This window comes from Limulus polyphemus, unplaced genomic scaffold (assembly GCF_000517525.1).
Source record: "Limulus polyphemus unplaced genomic scaffold, Limulus_polyphemus-2.1.2 Scaffold3680, whole genome shotgun sequence".
Lineage (NCBI taxonomy): Eukaryota > Metazoa > Arthropoda > Merostomata > Xiphosura > Limulidae > Limulus > Limulus polyphemus.
This window is the reverse complement of record NW_013669290.1, coordinates 9,977-19,529: the sequence shown is the minus strand read 5'-3', so window position 1 is coordinate 19,529 and position 9,553 is coordinate 9,977. Positions and strand designations below refer to the sequence as shown.

Below are 9,553 nucleotides of genomic sequence, written 5' to 3'. Positions count from 1 at the left end.
AAACATTGAGAGTTCAAACTACATAATAAAGGTATGTAAATTATTTTTCTGGCAGATAGCAAACCAATGATTGGAGGCTACAAATTCCAGGATTTAGATTCATGCCACAGGTTTGGACAGTATTTAGATTAGCAATCTAATAAGCTTCGTTTATCTTTAGTTTTAAAGCTGATTTCAGTGCGCTGAGAGCAACATCGTTAATAGAATGACCAGGTTGGTTGAAGTGTTCACAACAGGGAGATCTTTTTCAGTGTTAATAGATGACTTATGGTTGTTGAAACATTCTCTAAGAATCATTTGGATCTGTCCTACACACTGATAATTGCATGTTTTACACTGTGTTAGGTAAGTGGTATTTTGTGTTCCACAAGTGATTTCTTTAGATATTTTAAAGTTTCTCTGGTTGTGCTTGTCCTAAAAGAAAATTAGTTTTTATGAACTTGCAAGTCTGACAACAAGCTTTATTACATGGATGACAACCATTCTTTGATGGGGTGTTATTCACTTTTGCATGAACAATATTATCTTTTGGGCTTCTGCTTTTCCAGAAGGAGACAATGGGAACTTCAGGAAATATCTATTTAACTCTCTCAACTAAAATAAAGATTTGTCTGTGAATATATTGAGTATTTGTTTTCAGTAGTCCGTGACACTCAATGCTACTTTTTATACTAATGATACTAATGAACTGAATAATTTTTTATTTAATTAAATAATGCACCAATGAACATAGAATAACAACATGCAAAAAACAGACAATTTCCTTTAACAATCACAGTTTTTCTGGCTTTCTAGCTATGTGTCAAGAGGCAACATATAGATTCATCCAAGCTAGATGTTGTGATTCCCGTGGGAACAAAAGTTGTATTATAAGTGAAATTTACTCTTATTCATTCAGAACACAATGTAATACTATACGTCATTTGATAGATGTTGTTGAAACATTTGAGTCCAAGAGTCGTTTGAGTCTGTCCTACATAAGTGGTATTTTGTGTTCCACAAATGATTTCTTTAGAAATGAAAGTTTCTCTGGTTTTGCTTGTCAAAAAAAGAATAGTTTTTAGGAACTTGCAGGTTTGACAACAAGCTTTATTACATGACAACCATTTTTTGGTGGAGTGTAATTCACTTTTGCATGAACAAGATTATCTTTTGAACTTCTGCTTTTCCTTCAGGAGATGAAAATGTTTTTTCAGAATGCAAGAAACTTTTCTGAGTTTAAAGTGAAAGGTAATAACATGAAGGAATTTTATTTGAAACTTTAGTATTACTGTTTTAGGATATTATTTGGCTGAGTGTTGTTTGCTTTTTAGATCTGTCTGTTAATTTTGGTATCTTTATATCCTTTTTGTAACATAATTTGTTTTAGATCCATGGGATGTTTTCTGTAATCTGTTTATTCTTTTGTGCATTAGAAAATTTTCAAATTTCACATGCAGAGTCTTAATAATGTCCAGATAGTTATCAAATGTTTATTTAAAAAAACTTTATATTTTATCTGTTATTTTCAGTAACGAATCTCTATATGGTTTTGGTCGATTTGACTGATCTTGTAAACATATTAAAGAAATTAGGAAATAAATATAAGTTATGCCCTTTTCATTCTAGAATGACTACAAATTATAACATGAAAATATAAATGTTTAGACTAAATAGCTTAAATCACATAACATTACACATTTATATATATTTTTTATTTTTATTATATTGACCTTTCAGCCATGCCTGGCTAACAATACAGAAGTTACAATGACACGACTCACATGCACTCATGTTAACATATCCAATAATATAAAACTGGCTTTTAGTCTTTAGAAAGTAACTTGTCTTAGCTGTGTTTTAGTAGACTAGTATTTTGTAAAATACAGTCACATTTCAATTATTATACATTATATATGTATGTAGATTATTGCTATTTTGAAATAAGTTCTTAAACTTATTTTTCTTAAAACATAGAACAATAACTAAACAAGTAAATGGAACAATTATCTCTTGTTGTTACAACCTTTGTACTCGGTTGCTGCTTGACGTTGCTAAGCCTTTAAAAATTTTGCACGTGGAGGATATGAAACAAAATAATTTTTTTAGGTTTTATATATACACTTGAATAATTAAAAAATCATAAATTACTACATCAGTACCATAGAATTCATTTATAAATTTATAATTAATTCCTATAATTTATCAAGCTTAATAACTAAGATGTATTTTAGTCTTAAAAAATATAAAATTTTTGAGCAGACTAAAGACACACCCTACCTTTTTGAAATATTGGTTCAATATTGCTGTAGTTGATGGTTAGCTTCAGTGATATAGTCACCTTTGTTAAGAATAGCAGTAGCCCCACTGTTGTCTGCTGGTTTTATTGTGATATTGTTTGTCGGTTTTTATAGGGGCCAGATTCTTTGCAGTATATGTCTTTGACTTGTAGTCAATAAATTTCAACAATAAATGGACAGCACACAAACCACTTGTTTTAAAATAATATATATTCAAAACAAGTCAAACATATCACATGATTACTTTAGAACCCAGTTGACAAGATGAATTATTCCTCTCTATCTCTGTTGTTCAATACAAGCTGTGAAACTCCCTTCAAATTCACCACTATAACTATTGGTTACCACAGTTGTATCTAGAGCTTTAAATAATTGTCTCATTTTGATCAAAGTCCACATAGATGGGTTCAATTTCTTTAGAATGCCCATTGAAAAGACAAATTCTTCATCTTTATCTCTGTTATTAAATTACAGGCTGTGATACTTTCACTTTAGAAATTGCTCATTAAGGCTAAACTGACAATCACACAGTTTAACGTCTCATTTTTCACTACCTTTACTACCTCTCAGTATCTGCATTTATTTATAACATACAGCAGAAAATCTAGAAATATCTAGCCCTCTAGTAACAACAATATGACACATAATGAGAAAACTTAGAAGCTTTGAGTAAGATGATGTCAACAATATTACAAAAGCCTAATACACTTAAACTACAAACACAACATAGGACTTGTACAGAGTTGTGTATCAGAACTTGTAATAACTATTGCTTTTAAGTAATTAACATTTAACACTCTTGTTATGAAAACTAAATAATTATTAGATATTAAACCACTAAATAATTCTTAAACTGAACAGTCTTGTATATCCAACATGGTTGTTTGATTTATAGCAGTTCTTGTATTTTGGTTAAGATTATTATGACATTTCTTGGACGAGTTTAAGGTTTGTTTTTATGTCATTTTCTACTGCTTTAATATAACTGTAAATGTGGTTCTATGTTTGATGGAAATGTTCATGAAGACTTTTCTTTGAAGTTTGATGTATGTTGATTTTCAAGAGGGTGGAGTTTGTTTGAAAATATTTGTGAAGTCTTAGTTTTTGAGAGAATTCATGCAGGTCAGAAAGAAGTTCAGGTTTATTAATGAAGCTAGTGTTTGAACAAAAGTTGAGATCTTTACTAAGGAGTTCTGCTTCTGAGAGAGAGGTTATGTCTGAAAGATTAATAATGTTAGAGGTAAGTGGGGAGTGTTCATTGTTAAGTAAGTAATTTATGAGATCATTGTTTTTAACAAATTGAAATAAAAAAATAGGAATAGTAATCACCAAGTTTTTGTTATATTTTTATTTAAAGAAGGATGTCCTTCTGAGCTAGCATTCTTCATCAAATCTGTTATATTTTTATTTAAAGAAGTATGTCATTCTGAGCTAGCATTCTTCATCAAATCTGTTATATTTTTATTTAAAGAAGTATGTCCTTCTGTGATAGCATTCTTCATCAGTTCTGTTATATTTTTATTTAAAGAAGTATGTCCTTCTGAGCTAGCACTCTTCATCAAATCTGTTATATTTTTGTTTAAAGAAGGATGTCCTTCTGTGATAGCATTCTTCATCAGATAATGCAGCTTTCAACAAAATTGCCTGTGCAGAATTCAGAGAAATTGTATGTGTAGTATTTGGAATGTTGAGTATGAAATTTATATGCAAAATTACATCTTTTACATAAATATTACAAGTCAGGAAAAGATGATACAGATAATTAATGGTTGTAGAGAACAGTAATTTTTTTTTTTTTATAGAAAATGAAGTTTTCTAACTGACCAGTGTTTGTTATCCTCCTGGTTCTGTAAGTATAGACATTAAGTAATGTTTGGAAAAACCTTGTTCACATTAATGTTTTAAGATATGTTGAGAATCTGCTGTAATAATTGATTTCTAGGTATTTGATTTTCTGAACACCTGCAGTACTCCAGACTCTAAGACTTGGGTGATAATCTCCTATCTATACTAAATGCAGTAGTTATAATGTTTGTGTTCAGTGGAATCTGTTCTAAACTTTATAAAAGAATAAATAACATATTGTAAAATAGTTTCATTTTGTTTAAATATTGGCATTTCTAATATTTATACAATTTGGTTATAGATCCTATTAACAGGAACATTATAAAGTATTAATGTTGGTTAACGTGTAAAGTTGACATATCACAAGAATTTGATAGACAAGCACTTCAAGAAAGAAAGTATGTTGGAATGTGGTTCGATACAGTTGTATTTTACAGTCTGTTAAAACCTTCGATATACAACTACTTTTAGATGTAATCAAAGGCATGGTAAATGAGGAACTGACAAACATTAAAGCATTATTACTCAAAATATAAAAATAGTTATCTACCATTTCTGTTGAAACTTTTAAGTTTATTTTACTTGGTTTTCAAATTATGCAACAAAAGTGGTCTGAAAACCTCCACCTTGAATTGGCATAACCCTAAACATAAGTTACATGATTTGTATTTTGCAACAAAACAACTGAATCATTTATCTACTGAATTTTGATGCACTGTAACTGAAAGACTTATTTCAAAACTATTACTTGATGGCATAATGCATATTAAATTAGCTCCCCAGTGTGACAGCAGTATGTCTGCAGGTTTACAATGGGTTTCGATACCCGTGTTGGCAGAGCACAGATAGCTCGTTGTGCAACTTTGTGCTTAACTTCAAACAAGCATATTATATGAAGTGCTTTTGGTGGTACTGCCTCAAAACATTATTAGACTTCAAAGCAGTTGCTCAAGAACTCCCTAGTGGCTGAGTGGTAAGTCAAAAGGCTTATAATAAAACTAGGTTTCTATATAGCATAGATAGCTCATTGTGTAGCTTTACACTTAAAAACAAACATTGTTGTTCTGGAATGGTGGGAGATGGTTCTGTTGAACAGGGATCATGATATCAAGCATTATAAAAATTATCCTTGTGATATACTGGGTTATGACGTGCACATCTGATAGTGTTTTGTTTGTCATGTTTTCAGAGATAATCAAGGGTAATATTGAAAAGTAAGTTTCTATGTAATCTATGTTTGAACATAATATGGACAAATTCTACCTATAAGTCTTCTTCAAGAGCATATTAACATTCTTCAAACTACTTAATCTTACATATGATAGAAGAAGCAATGATAAATTTAAAACTGTCTGACTATTAATATTTTCATACACTTAATATTTCACAGTTTACTTTGTGTCCATGCATATCAGTATTGTTATAAGTCAGTTTCTATGAGACAGTCTAAAACACTTAATGTAGAAAATGCTTAATGTGCTTTAATTCAAACCTTTCCCACAAATATTTGCACAATTAATTCAAGGTAGGCACATCCCAATACCTTATTGAGAAAATTGTGCATTTTCAGTAAATAAAACAACAAAGATGTCTAACAGGCACAAAACCATGGAACAACAGTCAACAATATACTCAAAACATATAAAACATACATCCACCCAGCATGGATTAATGCAAAACAAACAACACAGAAGGCATTAGTTACAACAGCCTATCAAGTAACCAAGATCCACATCAGCGGCATTTCTACACAAATATGCAAACTTACAAACATTGACTGATAGACTCATATATATAGTTCACTAAATTACTTTTCAAAAAATTGGTATAAAATGATCTATTTTGTAAATTAGACTGCTTTTGCATACCTGATGAAATCAGCCCAAAGCACCTTCCACAAGCAAATATAAAGTTTAAAAACCAAAACTTGGTGCTACTGTGACGTCAGACGATGATGATAATGTTCAGGGTGTTAGGGACATACCAATACATCTATCTGACACAGAGTTTAAAGCTGCTGTTCAGAATTCTCCATTGTTTCCAATATTTTAAATTAACGGAACAACAACCAACAAAAGTTTTTAATGTCACCCTGCTGCAAAGATTGCTTGATCATGGTGAGCATGATTCGCTATCATAATGTGGAAAACATGTTTCTTTTATGTTAAGTATGTTACTTTAAACATAAAACAAATTGAACAGCTATAAAGTGAAACAGTGGATCAAAGTAAACATGTTCTGTGGAGAGATGTGAGGAATATAATAACAACAGCAAGCAGTGCACATAAAGAAACCACAATCTCTTTAAATTTTATAAGGGAACATTTACTGGTAATAAATATACCAAACATGGACATGAGGCAGAAGCAGCAGCAACGAACATTTTATTACAAAATGATTACTCTTTATAAGAGAAAAGAATTTGTGTGTCTGTTGAGGAAAATGGGTTGTGTGTCAGTCCTGGTGGATTTTAGATAGGGACAGAATTTTAGAAATTAAATGTCCAGTGCATAATAACAATTGAACAAACTTAAATGGACTTTTTTATTCTGTAAAATATGATGTTTGTAAAAGTGTTGAAGGTACTTTGGTTTTGAAAGTGAAAGGTAGTAGAGGATTTTATATACAGTTAACCAGGTTTTGCACTGGTCTTTAAAAATGTAAACTTTTTATATGGTTAAGTGAAAAAGATCATACATTTTTGAATATTATGAAAACTAAATTCCTGTTTCTAGATTGTGTATGTTTTAATGTAAGAAAATGTTACAGTGTATTGTTGATAAAACTGGATAATACAACTTAGTGTTTAGCAAAGCTTTTAAAAAAACGTATAGATCAATAAATTTAAATTCCAGTGCGTGGTTTTTTTCTTTGGTTTATAGAAATTCTTTGCAACACTATGAACTCAACCACGTATTTGTTGATGTTTTTTGTAATTATCACATTGCCATTGACAATCAGTTGACCATTACTCTAACATTGGTAAATGTATTTTTAGTGGCCAGGTAAAATGGTTATAGATAAGGTTGTGATGTTTTAAATGTATTTATTATTTTTACTATATATTATTTTAGTTCACACACATATATATTGTGTTTTGAAACAAGTTTCCATAATTCTAAGCAAACTAAGTCTTGTATTTTAATTTTTTATGGTAATGGTACAGTTCACATTCATGTGGTATCAATCTCTCTTGAATCTTTTGATGTACGTTAACAAGAGATCCAAGCTTTGTTTAGGAAATAAATCTTGTTTTCTGAGGACATGCTATGTGATATGTTGACTTATCTATCAGCATGTAATATTAACCAAATAACTGCATGTCAGTTAACATGCATCCAGTTGTCAATAAGATAAAGACAACATGCAGAGTTCACAGTGTAATAAAGGACGTGTGATGCAATCATGTTATTAATCTAAGTTCCACATGTATATTACATATACCAATAATTTTTCATACTTCATTAAAAATATATTTATTCATTTAAAATCCATTTTGTGTTTAATAAATGTTTGTTCATTTATATCAATTCCATTTCCTCAAGAAAAAAAATTGAGCTGTTTTTGAGCTATGTTAAAAATGTGCTGTGAAAAAAATGTACACTTTTTGCCACCAAAAGTTTATCAGGATTCATGATATACTGTGTACATGTATGTAGGATTTTTTTAAATGACAGCACAACACTAAACTACAAATTTTCAGCTTTACAGTTTGTTAATAATATGTGTATTTTTACGACAGTGGAAGTCACGCGACGCTGGGAGCATGCACGATGGAGTTTCTAGACATTTCAGGGACATTCATGAGGTTTCTTATCGGGGAACCTCGCGAATGTCCCAGTGTTTGCTACACTCCCTCTTTTTTTTAGTATGTAATCCAGCGTTACATAGATTGGCAGATAGATTGAAGAGATAAATAATTGAGTCAAGAGAACAGTAGGCACCATAAATAAAGTGTGTGAATCGCTGTGAATTATAGCATGTGTTTATAAAAGTAGTTTAGTTTGACTGTGGAAATTCTATGTATTACTAAAGGTTGTGTCAAGAAAGAATAAACTAATTTCAATCAAGACAGAACTTGTATCGCTGAAGTTTCTCGGAAAGAATTTTTAACAGAAATTATCAAACAAGCAGATACGTAACAAATCAGTGTCAGAAGTGGGATGGAAACGAGAAGTGTAAAATCAAACTACAGCTTAGCAGATTTGAAGGCAGCAACACAAGAACAGCAAACGAAACAAGAAGAGAGACAACAGCAGTGGCAGCTCGAACAGCAAACTAAACAAGAGGATATCCTTTTGGATATTGTGGAGGCTGTAAATTTAAGTGAGCTTAAGAGAAAACTTGATAAGTATATGTATGATAAGGGTTGACTTTAAGATTTTATCTTTTTTTAATTTATTTATTAGTAGTTTAGTTTAGAGGATGGAACAGCCAAAATGGACCAATAGGTCCTAACTTATTCCAAAACGTTCTGTTATATGTTAACTTGGATAAAACATTAACTAAAAAGACACCAAAGAAAACATACTGGTGTGAAACCTTACTTTTTTAATTTGTGGAAAACAACTTAGATCAAAGAATTAAATAAAAAGACTCCAAGGAAAACATACTGGTGAGAAATCTTACAAATGTTCCTTTGTCAAAAACAACTTGATCAAAGAATTGATTAAAAAAACACCAAAGAAAACATACTGGTGAGAAACATAAGAATTGTTCAACTTGTGGAAAACAACTTGGATCAAACAATAGCTTTATTGTTAAGATTATATTCATTGTTTTTTGTGTATGATATTGATTAACATAAACATTTTATGTATTAACTACACAGTAACAATTCAAATGGGAATCTACAAGAAACCAAAACTACTTGGTCATTTAAAACTTGTAACGTAATCATTCTAAAACTATTCAGATATGTAATTGAATAAAGAAGACTACAACAAACAAATCCTTGAACAGGATAAGAAATCCAAACACCATTACTCTTTAAGTAGATAGTATCTTGATAAACATAACTGTAAAAAAACAAAACTAATCAATGTCCATAAGAACCACATTCTTGTATCTATACAGTGCATTTTAAAATCAAATCACCAGATCAGTTTTACTGCTATAGTAGTTAAATAGTAAGAAAACAATAAAATCATACATAATAATAGTTTAGTATATATATTTCCACTTCTATAGTGAACAGTTACAATGATATATATACTGTTAAAACAACGGAGGTCACGTGACGCTAGTAACACGCCACATGCTTCTAGAACGTTCATGAAACGTCGGGAGACTACTAGATATGGGGTAGTCTTGTATATATAAGACCGGCAAAGAAGCGACGGGAACAATCTGTAATTGAACTGCGGACAGAGTATTGTTGAGTTGAGCACGTGAGACGTTTGTTGTGAATTATAGCGTTTGTTATAGCG

The 9,553-nt window shown here is 30.6% G+C and overlaps 1 long non-coding RNA gene across 1 annotated transcript; it reads left to right on the top strand.

Annotated features, from left to right (window-relative positions):
• Positions 1-6: 6 nt before the first annotated feature.
• LOC111088394 lies at positions 7-7,387 on the top strand. Its single transcript, XR_002612922.1, has 2 exons — positions 7-110; positions 4,082-7,387. It is a non-coding gene; the product is annotated as an uncharacterized LOC111088394 (long non-coding RNA).
• The last annotated feature ends 2,166 nt before the right edge of the window (positions 7,388-9,553 follow it).